General features: G+C 43.4%; 1 long non-coding RNA gene across 2 annotated transcripts; it reads right to left on the minus strand.

The window, feature by feature from the left end:
• Positions 1-3,228: 3,228 nt before the first annotated feature.
• Positions 3,229-18,482, minus strand: LOC123996752. 2 transcript variants are annotated; one of them, XR_006832036.1, is made up of 4 exons: positions 15,402-18,482; positions 15,075-15,181; positions 10,096-10,202; positions 3,229-3,664 (listed from the first exon to the last, which is right to left on the minus strand). It is a non-coding gene; the product is annotated as an uncharacterized LOC123996752 (long non-coding RNA). The 2 variants fall into 2 exon arrangements; XR_006832037.1 differs by lacking the exons at positions 3,229-3,664; positions 10,096-10,202 and adding an exon at positions 14,350-14,695.
• Positions 18,483-18,551: the final 69 nt, after the last annotated feature.

Genomic DNA, 18,551 nt, shown 5'->3' on the forward strand with positions numbered 1-18,551 from the left:
ACATTTGAAACAGGTCCTATATGCTAGATGTAGAGTTATTTGGCAACTTCAGTTGTGAATGATACAAACCAGTAGTCTAACCTAGAGTGACAAAAGCATAGAATGTCTTAGAAATCAAAACATATATGGGCTGCATGGTCGACTATTGACTATTGATGATTTGAGAAAGTGTCAAAAAATTAATTGTCAGATTCAACAGAAGATTCTTTGTTCCTTGGGCCTCAGACGGCATATCTGATCTCTCAAGTGATAATATTTTCACCCATCAAACTATTCTCAATTTAATCTTTACTAATATGTCAAATTAGTTTAGATTTAGAATGGCCCATTATCAAATGGGCAGGAACAGGGGCAGGAACAGGGGCAAGGGACAGGGGCAGGAACAGGGGCAAGGGACAGGGGCAGGAACAGGGGCAGGAAAAGGGGCAGGAACAGGGGCAAGGGACAGGGGCAGGAAAGGGGGCAGGAACAGGGGCAAGGGACATGGGCAGGAACAGGAACAAGGGCAAGGGACAGGGGCAGGAACAGGGGCAAGGGACAGGGGCAGGAACAGGGGCAAGGGACATGGGCAGGAACAGGGGCAGGAACAGGGGCAGGAACAGGGGCAGGGACAGGGGCAGGAACAGGGGCAGGAACAGGGTCAAGGGACAGGGGCAGGAACAGGGGCAAGGGACAGGAACAGGGGCAGGAAAAGGGGGAGGAACAGGGGCAAGGGCAGGAACAGGGGCAAGGGACAGGGGCAGAAACAGGGGCAGGAACAGGGGCAGGGACAGGGGCAGGAACAGGGGCAGGGACAGGGGCAGGAACAGGGGCAAGGGACAGGGGCAGGAACAGGGGCAGGGAGAGGTGGAGGGACAGGGGCAGGGACAGGGGCAGGGACAGGGGCAGGAACAGGGGCAGGAACAGGGGCAGGGACAGGGGCAGGAACAGGGGCAGGAACAGGGGCAGGGACAGGGGCAGGGACAGGGGCAGGAACAGGGGCAGGGACAGGGGCAGGGACAGGGGCAGGAACAGGGTCAAAGGACAGGGGCAGGAACAGGGTCAAAGGACAGGGGCAGGAACAGGGTCAAAGGACAGGGGCAGGAACAGGGGCAGGAACAGGGTCAAGGGACAGGAACAGGGGCAAGGGACAGGAACAGGGGCAAGGGGCAGGAACAGGGGCAAGGGACAGGAACAGGGGCAGGAAAAGGGGGAGGAACAGGGGCAAGGGACAAGGGCAGGAACAGGGGCAAGGGACAGGGGCAAGGGACAGGGGCAGGAACAGGGACAGGGGCAGGAACAGGGGCAGGAACAGGGGCAGGGACAGGGGCAGGAACAGGGGCAGGAACAGGGGCAGGAACAGGGTCAGGAACAGGGGCAGGAACAGGGGCAAGGAACAGGGGCAGGGACAGGGGCAGGAACAGGGGCAGGGACAGGGTCAAGGGACAGGGGCAGGAACAGGGGCAAGGGACAGGGGCAGGAACAGGGGCAAGGGAAAAAAGACACGTCCTCTGTATGCACCCCAATAGCGAATGGAGCCTGCACGCTTTCCCACCGTTCTGTTTTGTAGGCTACTTCAGGTTTATAGTGGAGCATATGCTTAATATGAGCAGCTGAGAAAAACATATAAGAACACATATTTCACTTCACACTGTTTTAGGAGCATGCTCTAGCTGCCCAATAAGTGATATTCCGCGCAAACTATGTATGCCATGGGCTCTCCAACATTGTTCATGCAGCTACCAGTCCTTAATTTGGGAAAATAATTTAAATCTGTTAAGGAACATCGATAGTAACATGTTTTCGCAACAAAACATACTTTTGGCCATGTAAGTACTATTATTGTGCAGTGGAAACCTCTAGAAGCAACAATGGCTCAGCCGCGAAGTGGTAGGCTACACAAGCTCACAGAATCGGACCACGGAAGTGCGCTGCACATAAAAATAGTCTGTACAAGACTCACTAAAGAGTTCTGAACTGCCTCTGGAAGCAATGCCAGGACAAGAACTGTTTGTTGGGAGCTTCATGAAATGGCTTTAAATGGCAGAGCAGCCACACACAAGCCTAAGATCACCGTGCGCAATGCCAAGCGTTGGCTGGAGTGGTGTAAAACTTGCCGCCATTAGATTCTGGAGCAGTGGAAACGCGTTCTCTGGAGTGATGAATCAAGATTCACCATCTGGCAGTCTGACATATGAATCTTGGTTTGGCGGATGCCAGGAGAACGCTACCTGCCCAACTGCATTGTGCCAACTGTAAAGTTTGGTGGAGATGAATAATAGTCTAGGGCTGTTTTTCATGGTTCGGGCTACGCGCCTTAGTTACAGTGAAGGGAAATCTTAACGCCACAGCATACAATGACATTCTAGATTATTATGTGCTTCCAACTTTGTGGAAAAAGTTTGGGGGGAGGCCCTTTCCTGTTTCAGCTTGACAATGCCCCTGTGCACAAAGTGAGGTCCATACAGAAATGGTTTGTTGATTGATGTGGAAGAACTTGACTGGCCTGCACAGAGCCCTGACCTCAACCCCATCGAACACCTTTGGGATGAATTTTTTTTTATTCCATAGTTGTCATTTCATAGTTTTGATGTCTTCACTATTATTCTACAATGTATAAAATAGTAAAAATAAAGATAAATCCTTGAATGAGTAGGTGTCCAAACGTTTGACTGGTACTGTTTCACATATTATTTTACTACACTGATTCCACAATTTGAATGTCAGTTTGTCATACATCTCTTTATTTTATTAGGAACAATTTTCATACACAAATAAACATTTATGAAGAAAAAGGCCTGTTGAATTAAAAAAAACGTATTTGGAAAACTATTTAAATCATTAAAATGCATGCTAAACAAAATGTCTCAATGTATTCGTTACAAACATGTCTTTTTCATTCGATATAATGTGGATTTTTTTTCTCTTCATTATTTCTTTGTATACTCCCTCTGGCTGTTCTGTGTTTTGCATTTTGCATGTTACTGTTTGAAATAATTATATAAATTAGAATACAAAAATATTTAACTTCTGTCATACTGGTCGCAGAGACATAAAAATGGTAGATTCCTAGAGACACATTAGGAACCAAAAGCATAATCAGTGCTCTAACTCCCCCTTGCGCTCGACTGGAGCAATGAAGTGGTGACGCAGGGTACCATTACATTACATTTACATCATTTAAGTCATTTAGCAGACGCTCTTATCCAGAGCGACTTAGCGACTTACAAATTGGTGCAAATTGGTGCATTCACCTGCATTCACCTTATGACATCCAGTGGAACAGTCACTTTACAATAGCCGTACTAAACCACAAATTACCTCTAAGTCCCGCAGCGTAAGCTCGCAACTTTTAAAGGAGGAACAACTGTACAATAGTTGGTGCGTAGACCTGAAACAGTCAGTAACGGAACAAGAGAAGGTCCACAGTTCTCTCTCTCTACTATTGACTGGGAGAGGACTGTAAAGACTGCTCCCAAGGATGATATTGATAAATTGACAACAACAAAAAAGGTACAATCTCTCAAGGCATCTCTCACATGTCGTGCCCCAGGATGATGGTGATGTGGTGCATGTGAAGCCATCTCTGCCAGAAGTTTGCATCCATGTACAGGATGGGCTTCCAGTATGAGGCAAACTGGGACTGGGAGGAGTCTTTAGAGCAACTGTGCTGTAGGGAGAGAACCTGGAGGACAAAACAGGGCTCTGGTCAAAAGTAGTGCACTATGTAGGGAATAGGGTGGCATTTGGGATATAGACTGTGACTATGTGTCCTGAGGTAAATAGAGTCGGTGTGGCTTGTGACAACACAGTACAGAAAACCACGATCACAATATTTGTCAGTAAAACGTTCAAAATAGCCTCTATTTGCTGAATCAATGTTACTTAGAGCAGACAGAGTACCTCCAAACTGGTCAAATAAAGGCTAAATAAACTAACTAGGCTCAGTCCCTAATGGTGAAAATGCATTGTACTCTATTTGTATGTTTTGTTTCCATAGCAACACCAGCTTCACCTCCAGCTGGGTGCCACCTAGTGGGAAAGGGAGCAGAACAGACACTGAAACACAGCATTTATAGAAATGTATAAAGTTAGTCTGGAAGACTGGGCCTAATGAATGTTCCTGCAGTAAAACAGATCTATATGGAGGTTTTTACGTGAATAGTAGATGATAACTTGAGGTTACTTGGGGCTGTATAGTACAGGGGTTTTCAAACTTTTTAACATCAAGGACCCCCAGATGTTTTGATCCCCTGGGTGAGGACCCCTACTAAATAAATATATATTTTCGCAAGCTGCCAATTAGTTCCTGAGAGCAACATGCAGCTCACGAGTTGCACAATGACTAGCAGCGGTATTCCTACTACACATTTTGCCCTCAATCAAACTTAATTTACATAGCACATTGCAAACATGAATGCAACGTAATGAGCTTCACAGGAAAAAAAAACTTTAAAATATTTACTACTACACAAACATAAGAGGTTACAGAAACGAATAACAAAACTAGAAAGACTCAAAAAGGACCAAAAGGTTAAGGAAGTTAAAAAGGTGTTTCAAGCACGTCTGATATGTATTGGGGTGCACAATAGTGGATTGATTTAAAAACCAATAGAATAAACTTCAAATTAATTCTAAAACTCACAGGCAAGCCAGTGCTCTCCATCTGGTCTTGGTTAGTGCCTGAGCTGCAGCATTCTATATGTTTTGTAGTTGACCAATGGCATGCTTAGTAGACAGGACAAGACAGCATTACAGTAGTCAAGCGTGCTTATAATAAAAGCATGGATGAGTATCAGCCTGAGACAGAAACGTCCACATGTTGGCAATGCTCCTCAGGTGGTAAAAAGCCATTTTGGTCACATACCGAACATGTGGTTCGAAATTGAGTTCAGAATCTAAAATGACACCAAGGTGGTTAACCTTTATTGCCCATTAATTAAAATGTGCGGACAGATTCTCTCTGTGCTTTGGCTCCAATAATAAGTACCTCGGTCTTGTCTTGATTTAGCTGGAGGCAGTTGTGAGCCATCCAAGTATTTCAATCACTAATACAGTCAAATAATGTATCTGTGGAGCTAAAATCCTCCGGTGACACAGAAATGTAAAGTTGTGTGTCGTCTGCGTAGCAGTGAAAATCAATGCTGTGCTTTCTGATAACACTGCCAAGGGGTAACATTTATAAACTAAACAGTACCAGAACCAAAATCGAACCTTGTGGAAAGCCACTTGTGATATCTATTTTCTCTGAGCTATGTTCACCAAGGGTGACAAAACTATTGACCGGTTAAATAGGTCCTAAACCAATTTAGAACAGGACCGGAAAGGTCAACCCACCTCTCCAGTCTATCCAGAAGGACATCATGGTCAACAGTGTCGAATGCAGCACTTAAATCCAAGAGTTGGGCATCTGTTGGCTGAAGATAATTTACCACTTTAACATCTGTGATAAGGTGTGCATGAAAACCAGATTGGAATTTTCAGAAATACAGTTGGCACTTCCCCAAAAATATTTTAGATGTTTGAAAAACAGTTTCTCCTGAATTTTGCTTAACTATGGAAGATTAGAGATTGGCCGAAAATTGCTAATGGTGAAGAATCTATATTATTCTTAGTGCAGTGAGGAAAGTGCCTGTAAACAGGGAGTGGTTAACAATAGCTTACCCTTCTTCAGATATGCAATTAAAACTGTTTTGAAGAAGTTGGTGGGGATAGGATGGAGAAGGCAGGTAGAAGGCTTAAGTTGTGATATCACGTTCCTGAGCATGTCTGTGTCAACCAGGGAAAATAACGCCATAGTGCCTTTGCATGGAAGGCTCCAGAACATATCAAACTTCTCATCTGGTCTTGCTTGACTGACACCTAGCCTAATGTTTGTTATCTTAAAGATATGCTGCAAACTCATCACATTTAGATGAGGAAGGTTCAGAGGTTTGTGGGGGTAGGATTTATCAGGCCATCAATGGTCGAGAAGAGCACTCTCAAAATATTCTGACTTGTTATATTTGCCGCCTCAAAATATCATAATGGACCTGCAACTTCCGCTCTGCCTTTCTGCAATTTGTCCAATTTATTTATTTCCTCACTACTCCAAGTGGCGCTACGTTTGGATGTGGCTTTTTCAACTTTGTGCTCAGTCAGGAGGTCATTCACGAGAAAGGTTTTTTACCAGTGATTGCTCTAACATTTAAAAGCTACAATGAGTGTGTGCCACACCAATGGAATAACAACCAAATTATTAATGTTGCAACCACATCTTTGGACAGTCTTCAATCTATCAGAATGGTAGGATATGACAGTTTGTACAAACTCACTAGAAGCCGGAGTTAGAGATACAAAAATGAGGTTACTCTCAATAACCATAGTGCCATTTCTACGGGAGTTGATATGATTACCAAGTCCTCTGTTGCTTATTCTGACAGCGAGGACTGGAGCTCTACCAGACCATAAGTAAGAGTCAGTTTGCCTGGGCTATAGCAAAGTCGTTGTACTTAGAAAGCAGGTCATCTTTTTCTCACAGCCGATTGAGCAGCCAGAAGGACCTATTCCCTAAGCTGCTTGATGGTGGTGCATTTAGGGCAGACAAATCCCTTTTCAATTTATCAGTTCCATCTTATCTTCATCTTGTGATTGTGTGGAAAGAATTTCACACCTAAAGCATTTGTGCCCAGCCGTGGATAAAAACACCGGTGGGCTAGCACTGCTAGCATTAGCCTGCTCTGTTTTCATGACGGCTGGCAGCTAACTACTACTTAAGTGTCATGACGTTGTATGAGGTTTATGACCCCCATAAATACAATATTTCTGTAATCCAACCAGTTGAAAGTGTCCGTTGGTACTTGAATAATATGATGTCAGATCAATTGGTGTCTGTGACATTGTGCCAGCAGCATACCACCCTGCATACCAGGGTTGGTCCTGGTCAGTTCCTGGATGGGAGACCAGATGCTGCTGGAAGTGGTGTTGGAGGGCCAGTAGGAGGAACTCTTTCCTCTGGTCTAAAAAAATATCCCAATGCCCCAGGCCAGTGATTGTGTAGGGTGCCGTCTTTCGGATGGGACGTTAAACAGGTGTCCTGACTCTCTGAGGTCATTAAAGATCCCATGGCACTTATCGTAGGGGTGTTAACCCCAGTGTCCTGGCTAAATTCCCAATCTGACCCTCAAACCATCATGGTCACCTAATAATCCCTGGTTTACAATTGGCTCATTAATCCCCTGTAACTATTCCCCAGGTCGTTGCTGCAAATGAGAACATGTTCTCAGTCAACTTACCTGGTAAGTTGAAGCTCGCATCCGCTACAAGACCATGGTGCTTGCCTACGGAGCTGTGAGGGGAACGGCACCTCAGTACCTCCAGGCTCTGATCAGGCCCTACACCCAAACAAGGGCACTGCGTTCATCCACCTCTGGCCTGCTCGCCTCCCTACCACTGAGGAAGTACAGCTCCCGCTCAGCCCAGTCAAAACTGTTCGCTGCTCTGGCCCCCCAATGGTGGAACAAACTCCCTCACGACGCCAGGACAGCGGAGTCAATCACCACCTTCCGGAGACACCTGAAACCCCACCTCTTTAAGGAATACCTAGGATAGGATAAGTAATCCCTCTCACCCCCCCCCTTTTAGATTTAGATGCACTATTGTAAAGTGACTGTTCCACTGGATGTCATAAGGTGAATGCACCAATTTGTAAGTCGCTCTGGATAAGAGCGTCTGCTAAATGACTTAAATGTAAATGTAAATGTAAAATAACGGATAAATAAATAAAACATTATATCTGATAGAATGACGTAAATTATATCTTGGAAAGTCTACACATTCTAGTCATCAGATTTTAGCTTCTAAATTAGAGAATTGTAAACAACACTCAGCCACGCCCAAGTGAAGAGACATTGGTTGAGAACTATGAAACACGCCCTTCCCTCCCTCCCCCAATACAAAAGCCCATTGACGGAGGTCAACCTTAGTTCCCGGCGACGTTAGGACTGGTGTCCATTTCAACGTGGAGGTGAAGATCACCATGCTGGAAGGATGAATTTCGAGCAGCAAGAATACAGCACGAGCTGAGTATGGCAACTTGGTATGAACTTTGAACACTTATTCATTAAAGAAGTGATACATCCTAGGCGTTGAGTTATCAGCTGCAGCTATAAACGTACGTGGCCTAGGAAAGGACAGACAATCCTATGAGAAGACAGGGTACTTCAACGTATCTGCTCTACAACAATACGACCTGAAATATTCTACAAAGGACAAGGGCGATCTCTGCTGGGCAAACCAGTCTTCCATCTTCGACCCATCTATCGAAGAGTAGCTCAGTGTAATATATATCTTGCATTTTCCTTTTCCGAATGGGCGGTTATTAGAATGCATAAGATTCTGTATTTACGGTAGCATAGCTTCTCAGGGTCCGATAGAGACCCAATCCCCTTTTCCCTCAGTCTTCCCGCGCTTTCATTCAAACCCAACCGCCCTTCTTTGTGTAACCAGCCGTCATACCGGTTTTTCTTTTATGACATGATTAGTAATCGATGTATGATCCATCCTGTGTATATGTAATTCAATGTGATTATTTAGGTATTTAGTAAATAAATAAACACATTTTTGTATTGCTGATTCAACTTGTTAGCCAGGCTTCGTGAAGATAACCAAGTATTTTACAACTTTCAGACGAGACTGAATAAGGTGACGATTAATAATTGACTGCTATTGATATAAAAGATCTTCAGATCTTTAAGAGTTTATTCGGAAGACAGCAGCCCTATAAAACACTCTTCCGTGGTGCCCCAGGTTATTAAAAAATTAGTTTTTGCATTGTTTAACTCAATCACGTAATCAATCAAATGTTAGGTAATCAATTTGATAAAATAGCCTGTCATATAATTTAATCAGTCAGAGACACAACAACAGGAATTTGGAACACAAACTTGCGGTCCCAGCCGTAAAAAGGCTAACCACGTTGCGGAATCAGAAGCAATAAAAACTTTAGCTATGATTACAAACAATTGAATTAAAATGATTTGATAAAAACACCAAAACAAGTGTAGACAGTAGACTGTTCTGTTGTGCGACTGTTTTTTTACTATTAAACTCAATACTAGTATTGTTTTCAATTTCGTAAAGCAGTTTGTGTCTCTTAACCAGGACTCGACTCGAACTCAGGAAGCCTGGTGACTGGTGGTTACAGGGAAGCAAGAGAGTCACTTGCGCGATGTGTAGCCTGTGATCGGAGGCAGAGCGGAGCCTGCCTGCCCAAAATCATTGCTTTCTCCCCTGCAGCTCACAAGCTGGCGTAGGCTGTGTGCCGGTATGGGCGAATCCTTCCCACTGCTAGAGAACAGAACCCTCGCTGGTCTGTGCACCCAGTGCTGCTAATATTCTGCTCATCAAAGCAGCCTATCCAGTCCAAGTCACGAGAAAGCGAGTCCAAGTTACCAATCGTCGAGCCCTTGTTGAGTCAAAAGTCATGAGTTCAGAACTCGAGCACTACAACACTGGCTCAAAGTACCTCACCAGTGCCACACAGTACCTCAAAAAGTACACTCTTAAACCAGTGATATCTCAAAGCCACCATCTAGCATCCACATCACATTTTACTGCAACTGTTTTACTGCATAAGCATCTGGAACCCTAAAGGTCTCCTACCCAGCCCCGACCCTAAAGGTCTCCTACCCAGCCCCGACCCTAAAGGTCTCCTACCCAGCCCCGGCCCTTAAGGTCTCCTACCCAGCCCCGACCCTAAAGGTCTCCTACCCAGCCCCGACCCTAAAGGTCTCCTACCCAGCCCCGACCCTAAAGGTCTCCTACCCAGCCCTGACCCTAAAGGTCTAGTAATTCTAAGGGGTTTCACTAAATTAAATATTGGTGTCATTATAACTATAGAACATTTGTTTGGTAAAAGAATAAGACATATTAAAAATGGATGACTCGTGACTCTACTATTGGTGACTCAGACTAAGACTCTACCTTCAGCCATAGTGACTGACCTCAAGTTGTAGTGACACAACTACAGTACTGCTGTGTGGTAATGTGACTAGTCTGAAAGAGTCCTGTACCTTTGGTAAGGTTGATCTCCCTGATGGTGTATCCCTCTCTCAGTCTGACCGACACCACACTGACCAGGTGGGTGTGCACCTCCTTCTCTGCGTGCTTCTTCCTCCTCATCACTAATGCAGGGTTCCCACGAGCTGACACCAGGTGCTCATTGAACAGCTTGTGCTGAGACACTGTGAAGCACACATACAAATAAATAATAAGTGAATTAATTCATGCAGTGTTAAAGAAACGGCAACAAGAAGGCCCTGACGTGTGATTCAATATACAGTAGCTTATACTGTATATTGGGTACTATTACTGCCCCCCCCCCTTTAAGATTTAGATGCACTATTGTAAAGTGACTGTCCCACTCGATGTCATAAGGTGAATGCACCAATTTGTAAGTCGCTCTGGATAAGAGTGTCTGCTAAATGACTTAAATGTAAATGTAAATGTAATTATTGAGAAGCAAGGTAAAGAATTACTATTATCAACATCATGTGTTTTCACTTCCCCTGTTGCAATATGGACTGTGACAAACTTTGCCCGACCAAAACTCTGGTCCCTCTCACTTTGAAAAGCATCAGAAACAGACAAAAAGACAATCAATTGTATCTTGTCTAGGTGTCTAGCCAGCCATTAAAGCCTGTTCTTTCATCAGCATCTCTTCATGTTAAACCTCACATTATAAAGATCGACTTCTATTCAGAGAGCAGCCAGACATCTCTGCGGGTTTATCCTGATTCACACGGATAATAATGGGGTGTTTGGAAATGACAAGAGAATCGTACAAAAGCCACTTTGGACTGTCACAGAGAGCGCTAAGGAGTTCAATCAAGAACACTATCTATAAAATAACTTGTTTCAGCCTAAATTGCACTCTGATGGGGATCAGGTACACAGCAGACGACAGACAACAATGATCATAGACATGTCCCGGAAACTAAATAAAGAGAACAAATAATGTCCTCAGCTCTCAGACTATTTTTCTGTTGATTTGTGTGTATGCAGAAAAACAGACAAAATATACTTAAGTATTGAAAGTAAAGGTATAAATAATTTAAAATTCCCTATATTGGGGGCACACTCCAACACTCAAGACATAATTTTAAAAAGATGCAGTGTCTAACGAGTCCCCCAGATCAGAGGCAATAGGGATGACCAGAGATATTCACTTGATAAATGCATGAATTGGACCATTTCCTGTCCTGCTAGCCATTCAAATTGTAATGAGTACTTTTGAGTGTCAGGGAAAATGTATTGAGTAAAAAGTATGTTATTTTCTGTAGGGATGTAGTGAAGTAAAAGTAGTAAAAAAGATAAATAGTAAAGTAAAGTACAGCCCAAAAAAGACTTAAGTAGTACTTTAAAGTAATTTTACTTAAGTACTGTGCACCCAGGGGCGCCATATGGGGGGAAAGTTAGGACGATTCTGTTAGGTCCTGTGACTGACAGGGGCCCTAAACAAATATTAGAACATTAGGTAAAACATTTTCAATATTAAATTATTAACCTATAATCATTAATACAATATTTTATTTACAATGTACTAATAAAACTAAATGGTTGATTTGTCTTGTTTTTGTCAAAAAGTAAACATCCAGAGAGCCTCTGTATTGCCCCCTCCCCTCCCTCTATCTACATGAAATGGTTCGGTCCTGCCCCCAAACCAGGCACAAACGGTACTTGCTAGCAGTGAATTGCGAGTGAGGAGTGCTGGTGGAGCATCATGTCTCAGCTTCCCAAAGAAATATCTGGCTTCCAAAAATGAAAAGAAAGAAAAGAAAAAGACAGGAGAGAGAAAAGAAAGGGCGACAGTATGTTACCTAATTTTTCACAAAGAAAGGTGGGATGTAGTCCGTGAGTGGTGGAAATTAACCTGTTAGCTTAGTCCATAGTGAAATAGGCTACTTTTGCTCCTCTAACATTAATTACTTAATACCTTCACAGAATGTTCTGAGTGTTTACATTTCGCTCATCTTTTAGCCGACATTTAATCAATGCAGGCAAACTTTGAGGAGTTTTGTAGTTCATACTAAAATCAGTTGTCCCTGCCCGGTGCCAGGCCCAACAGATGCAGCTTCAGGGTCAGTAGCCCTGTCTCCCCATCCCCACCTCCCTGAACCAGCCCTACTCCCAACTGAAGAAGGAGGTGAGCAGCATTGTGTTCAATGACATGTCAGTTGGCATAATTGCAGGTACTGCAATGTATTGAGGACAGGAATGTGATTCTCCAGTCAGGAAAAATCTTGAAACAGAGGCAGCTAATATCAGAGCCTTTAAGGAAGAGATGCAGGCTCTTAGAGAAACAGTGACTGTTACGCAAATGGATGTTGTACCTTAATTTAGCAAGGAACACAGCCGCCAGAGAAAGAGATTCCATGATGAGACCTCTCAAGAGGAGACGGCTCAGGACAGTGCAGCAACGGTGTTTCGAAACAGTGTTTTTTTACTGTTATGGACAACATCATAAGTGACTTGGACACTAGGTTCCACAGCAATGCAAATATTGTAGAAGAATTTCTGCTGTTCTGAATGTTGGGCAGATTAGTGAGGATAAAGTCCCTTCTGTGTGCCAACCACTGATCATGAAGTATTCCAGAGATCTTACATCTACTTCAAAATGAAGTAAGACACCTGAACACGGTATATGCTGCCACCCCCCACCCCCCCTAACTTGTCCCCTCTTGGTCTCCTGAATGCAATTTCTAAGATTCGTACTTATATGTTGCACACTGCCTGTGACTGTTGCGGGTGGCGAGAGAGAGCTTCAGTAAGTCAAAACTATGTCCCAGGACAGGATTCACAGTCTTGCCATGCTGTCCGTTGAAAGTCAGTTAGCTAAAGAGCTGGACTTCAAAGACTAGATCAGTGACTTTGCTAGCAAGAAGGCTCAGCACTGGGCTCTTGGTGAGTAAGGCTGAGCAAGGGTCAGTGATAACTGTTAAATGGCTATGGATATTGGATCACTACAAACACGATGCCCAGAGGCTGAGAACAGGGATGAGAACAGACTAAGAACAAGATATATCTCAAAGTAATGGCTGGATTGCCATAAAAGTCATTTTGCACAATCAAGACCCAAAGTGGAAGGAACCTATTGATTTGGTGTCCACTTGGCCTTACCTCTAGCGACACCATCAGGCCTTTTCATTTTGTTTCCAATTTTTACAGCTGCTTATTTTCAAGTTGGTAGGTATACTTAGTTCAAAAATCTTCTGCTGATTTTATTATTTTGTTTATTATATCTTTCTATAGATGATAATGTTAATTTATTTGAATTGAAGAGGCTAATGTATATTTAAGTTATATTTATTTTAAGTTATTCATTAAAGTTAAGAGAATTTTACATTCAATAATTGTAATTGCTCATTTCTTATAGAGGGTATCAGTCTTGCATCAAATAGCAAATTCCACTGCAGAGTGTTGCCTGAATGTCTGCACAGTGTTATATTTTCACAGCTCACTGTCAGTAAATATTGTACAGTAAATATTGGACTACAAGAGAGTTGCAAGCATGCAAAGGTAGAGTTATTTAAAGCTTTGAACGGGTCGATTGGGTTCTGGAGGTGTATGGTTACAGCAATTGCGCAGGGATGGTGTGGCCTGTGGTGGTTATCTTTCATGGGGGCCCAAAGTGATATCTTTCATGGGGGCCCAAAGTGATATCTTTCATGGAGGCCCAAAGTGATATCTTTCATGGAGGCCCAAAGTGATATCTTTCATGGGGGCCCAAAGTGATATCTTTCATGGGGGCCCAAAGTGATATCTTTCATGGAGGCCCAAAGTGATATCTTTCATGGAGGCCCAAAGTGATATCTTTCATGGAGGCCCAAAGTGATATCTTTCATGGAGGCCCAAAGTGATATCTTTCATGGAGGCCCAAAGTGATATCTTTCATGGGGGCTCAAAGTGATATCTTTCATGGGGGCCCAAAGTGATATCTTTCATGGGGGCCCAAAGTGATATCTTTCATGGGGGCCCAAAGTGATATCTTTCATGGGGGCCAAAAGTGATATCTTTCATGGGGGCCCAAAGTGATATCTTTCATGGAGGCCCAAAGTGATATCTTTCATGGAGGCCCAAAGTGATATCTTTCATGGGGGCCCAAAGTGATATCTTTCATGGGGGCCCAAAGTGATATCTTTCATGGGGGCCCAAAATCCCTGGCGGCAGCACTGTTTGCACCACTGGATTAGCGTAGTCATAGCGCAATCTGTAGTTGATAATCAGTGACCACTAAGTGGATGTCAAATTACTCATGTTTAACTTCCGACATAATGCCGGCATAACAATGTGACAAGGGTAACGACATGTCTGTAGTATCATGATGTGCTGTGCAATTTAAAAGCTAATGGTGGGATATTACAAAAATCAGAGAATATGAAAGTGATCTACTCAAATCCTGTTTTGGCTCAGGACATTGAGCAAAACTGTAATGGCGAACAACAATTCTAGAGTGATAATTGACAAAATACCATACTCAGGGTTCATGGACTCGCTGGTCTTGAGGAAAGAGTATGTGAGGAAGGCCTTGTGGTAGGTGTTCATGTTCTGACTGGCCAGGTCAGGCTCAGGATGGCTAGACAGGTAGGAGCCAAAGGTCGCCAAGGAGATGAACTTCATCAGCTCAACGTTAGGGATGTAGCAAAAAATACAAGTCGTATGAGTAGGCCCCGCCCACCTGACAACATACACAGAGAACGGAAACAAAATATGAAACCAACCACAACTATAGATTATCTACAATATGTGAAGATTTATTCAGAACCAACTTTGATTACAAAAATAGTGTTACTGAATGAGAGAGACAATATTTACTAGATGGATTCTCTGAAGGGCAGTTGCCTGCTGGCCTAAAATCCAAACTGAATCCATGAGCTTCACTTTGTTAAACAGAGCATGAACTCAGTTTGGATTCCATGCTCGTTGTTTGCCTCAGTTGAGAAGATGCAAAAATGCACAGTAGATAGCAGCTCTCAAGGTGTGTCCGTATGTTGTAATGTACACTGAATATACACAGCAGTTGACCCACAGGGCTATGTTGTGGCATGTTTCAGTACCTGAATGAAGGAGCAGGTGATGGTTCCACTCCTGAGCTGGTTCAGAAGGGTCTCACACACAGCCACGTCAGGCACACTGGTCACCCCATCAGTAATTATGATTACACCTGGACAAATTTGATTGACAGTTTGGTTTAATGGGTTACCACAAAACAGGATCAACTCAGGTTAAGGCAGGTAAAACTGACTGAAACAAATGTCACTCTTCCCTAGGGAGCAGTGGTAAAAAGCTAGGCTTTCAATGACAAATAGGCACAGTGTGGAAAACCAACCTTGATTGTTCGATTGAACAAAGAAATGCAGTAAGTATGGACATTCTAAACCAACCTGCAATGGAGTTGGGGGGCAACAGCTGTAGAGCTAGGATGCCCTGTCACACCATGCTGACCAGCCCTACGTCTGCAGTCACCATGGAAACGCCATGTTTCCTCACAGGCACCTCCTCCATGATCATGTCACAGCCGAACCCAGGGCACGGGATTGGCCCATCAAACTATGAGAGAGAAAATGAATGATAAACTGAGATAAACATGAAAATGGAGGGGGGGGGGGCTCTGAGATACCAGAACGCATTGAGAAAAAGAAGTCAAACAACGTAGCAGCACAGCAGACAGAATAAACAGCCAAGTAGCCTACTATCTATGGTGGTGAAATGGACAGCACTCTCCAAGGTGCTGATTAATTCAAATAATTTTTGCCCACGTACTTGAGTATAGCTGCAGGGCTTATACAAGTCTGAATTTCTTATTGCCTCATTTTCTAGACATCAATGTACAGCAACGTTGTTACACATCACTGCAGAACATATACACACACATAGTAAGCTGTGGGGCTTACCAGACTCGAATTCATATTATTTTCAAGACATCACTGCAGAAAGCCCGCCATATACACACACACAGTCAGCTGTGGGGTTTACCAGACTCAAATTCATATTATTTTCAAGACATCACTGCAGAAAGCCCGCCACATACACACAGTCAGCTGTGGGGCTTACCAGACATCATGTAGCAGTAGAACCAATATCACAATATCGGAAGATAACTTCAAATCAAATAAATCAATATAGGCTACAGCAGGACACACGAGAATATATAGGCTTCCTGCCTATGTGACAATATGATGCACATATTCACATTAACCTCCCACAATGACAATCCCAGTATCAAGTCCACTTAACTACTGACAGTCAATTTCTTGCTCAAAGCTACGAGAGGGCCTGTGGCTGTGATGTTTAGCCTCCTAAGGAGGTTGGGAAGATAGCACTCAAAATGTAAAAACTGTCTATAGAGTAACTATAACCTGGGTGTCCTTGTCTACAAGGCTGGCTGACACCAAATGTACCTTGGTTGGAGCATGTTCAAAAACCTTTTTTCTGACGGCTCTTTGTTTTTTTGGCTTTTTTACAACTGAGGCAGAGGATGTAACTGTACATTCCACCCACTCTTTTGATAGTTTAAATCAGTGTGGCAGGATAGGATGATTACACAGAAGGATCACCACACTTTTACATGATGATGGGGCAGGAGAAATAACGAGGAGCCAACTTAATTTAACAGTACCTCTTGCGGCATTATTTATTCATTGTTTCACTGTTTGCACAAAAAAAAAATGAAAAGCAGTGCTTGAGGTGTCACTATAGACCCGGGTTTGATCCCAGGCTGTGTTGCAGCCGGCCGCGACCGGGAGACCCATGAGGCGACGCAAAATTGGCTCAGAGTTGTCCGGGTAAGGTTTAGCCGGCCCGGGATGTCCTTGTCCCATCAGACTCCTTGTGGCGGGCCAGGCGCATGCATGCTGACTTCAGTCGCCAGTTGTATGGTGTTTCCTCTGACACATTCGTGCGGCTGGCTTCCAGGTTAGGCAAGCAGTGTCAAAAAGCAGTGCGGCTTGGCAGGGTCGTGTTTTGACCTTCATCTCGTACAAAGTCCATATGGGAGTTGCAACGATGAGACAAGACTAACTACCAATTATATCACGAAATTGAGAAAAATGGGTAAAAAGTCAAAAATATATTTTATTTATGTATTTGCAAACAGTGAAATAATTTATAAATAATGCCGCGAGAGGTACCGGATCTGAGAAAGAAGGTGTCTGAATGAACAAAGTCAACTCAGAGAGCTCCCGGATCTGGTTCTAGCAGGATCCGGCTCAAATTAAGCACTGTTTAATACCCCATAACGACAAAGTCAAAACATATTTTTAGGAATGTTTTCAAATTTATTGAAAATGAAATTCAGAAATATCTCTTTTACATAAGTATTCACACCCGAGTCAATACTTTGTAGAAGCACCTCTGGCAGCGATTAAAGCTGTGAGTCATTCTGGGTAAGGCTCTAACCTGGATTGTGCAATATTTGCCCTTTTTTATTTTTATTTTTCAACCTCTCAAATTAGTTGTTTATTGATCATTGCTTGACAACCATTTCAAGGTTTTGCCATAGATGTAAGTCAAAACTGAAAGTTGGCATCTTGGTAAGCAACTCCAGTGTAGATGTGGCCTTGTGTTTAGATTATTGTCCTGGTAAAATGTGAATTCATCTCCCAGTGTCTGATGGAAAGCAGACTGAACCAGGTTTCCCTGTAGGATTTTCTCCTTTGCTTTAGCATACCTGTTAAAGCAGACAGCTGATTCTAGCCATCCTGGTTAGTTCTAGTTGGGCAGCTTAGTCTCCCATTTAGAGGACCCCCACCTTTGTCAGTGTCTTATTTATTGGTCAAGGTCACGCCAAATACTTATCACCACATCTCCTTCAGCCCATCAGTTGCCTTGATTCCCGGGACTTCATTTTCAGTTAGTCTATGACCCGAGCACGCTGTGTGGTCAAAACATGCTTCCCCATCCTGATGAGCACTTCCCCAGTTTCCCTCCTGCTGAACTCTTTCTCCTGTGGACTTAATCCCTGTATGTCTGATGTTTAATTGTGTGTGCATCTAAACGACCACATAGTTAATGTCAGTTCTCACTGGATATGATTCTCAGTTATCTGAACCATGAGTGGATATATGTGTGTGTGTGTGTGATGTGTGTGGACATCTTACATTAAACTCCCCTTAAACTGGACATCCTCCTAATCCTTGTTCTGACCTGACATTCTGTAGTGGTTACTATCGGTCTTAAACCAGCACCTAAGGTTTCTTATTACATTCATGGTCTTTCAATTCTCTACAACCCTACCCCTATTTTTCAAGGCCCATAACATGACACAGCCACCTCTATGCTTGAAAATATGGAGTGGTACTCAGTAATGTGTTGTATTTCCCCCAGACATAAAACTTTGTATTTCTGTTCACAGGACATGCTAACTTGTCCCGGACCTGCTGTTTACAACTCTCTCTCTCCCTCCACCGCATCTGCCATCTCAACCTCCGAATGCTTGGCTATGAAAAGTGAATTGACATTTACTACTGAGGTGCTGACCTGTTGCACCCTCTACAACCATTTTGACCATTATTTGACGCTGCTGGTCATCTATG

This window comes from Oncorhynchus gorbuscha, linkage group LG15 (genome assembly GCF_021184085.1).
Source record: "Oncorhynchus gorbuscha isolate QuinsamMale2020 ecotype Even-year linkage group LG15, OgorEven_v1.0, whole genome shotgun sequence".
NCBI lineage: Eukaryota > Metazoa > Chordata > Actinopteri > Salmoniformes > Salmonidae > Oncorhynchus > Oncorhynchus gorbuscha.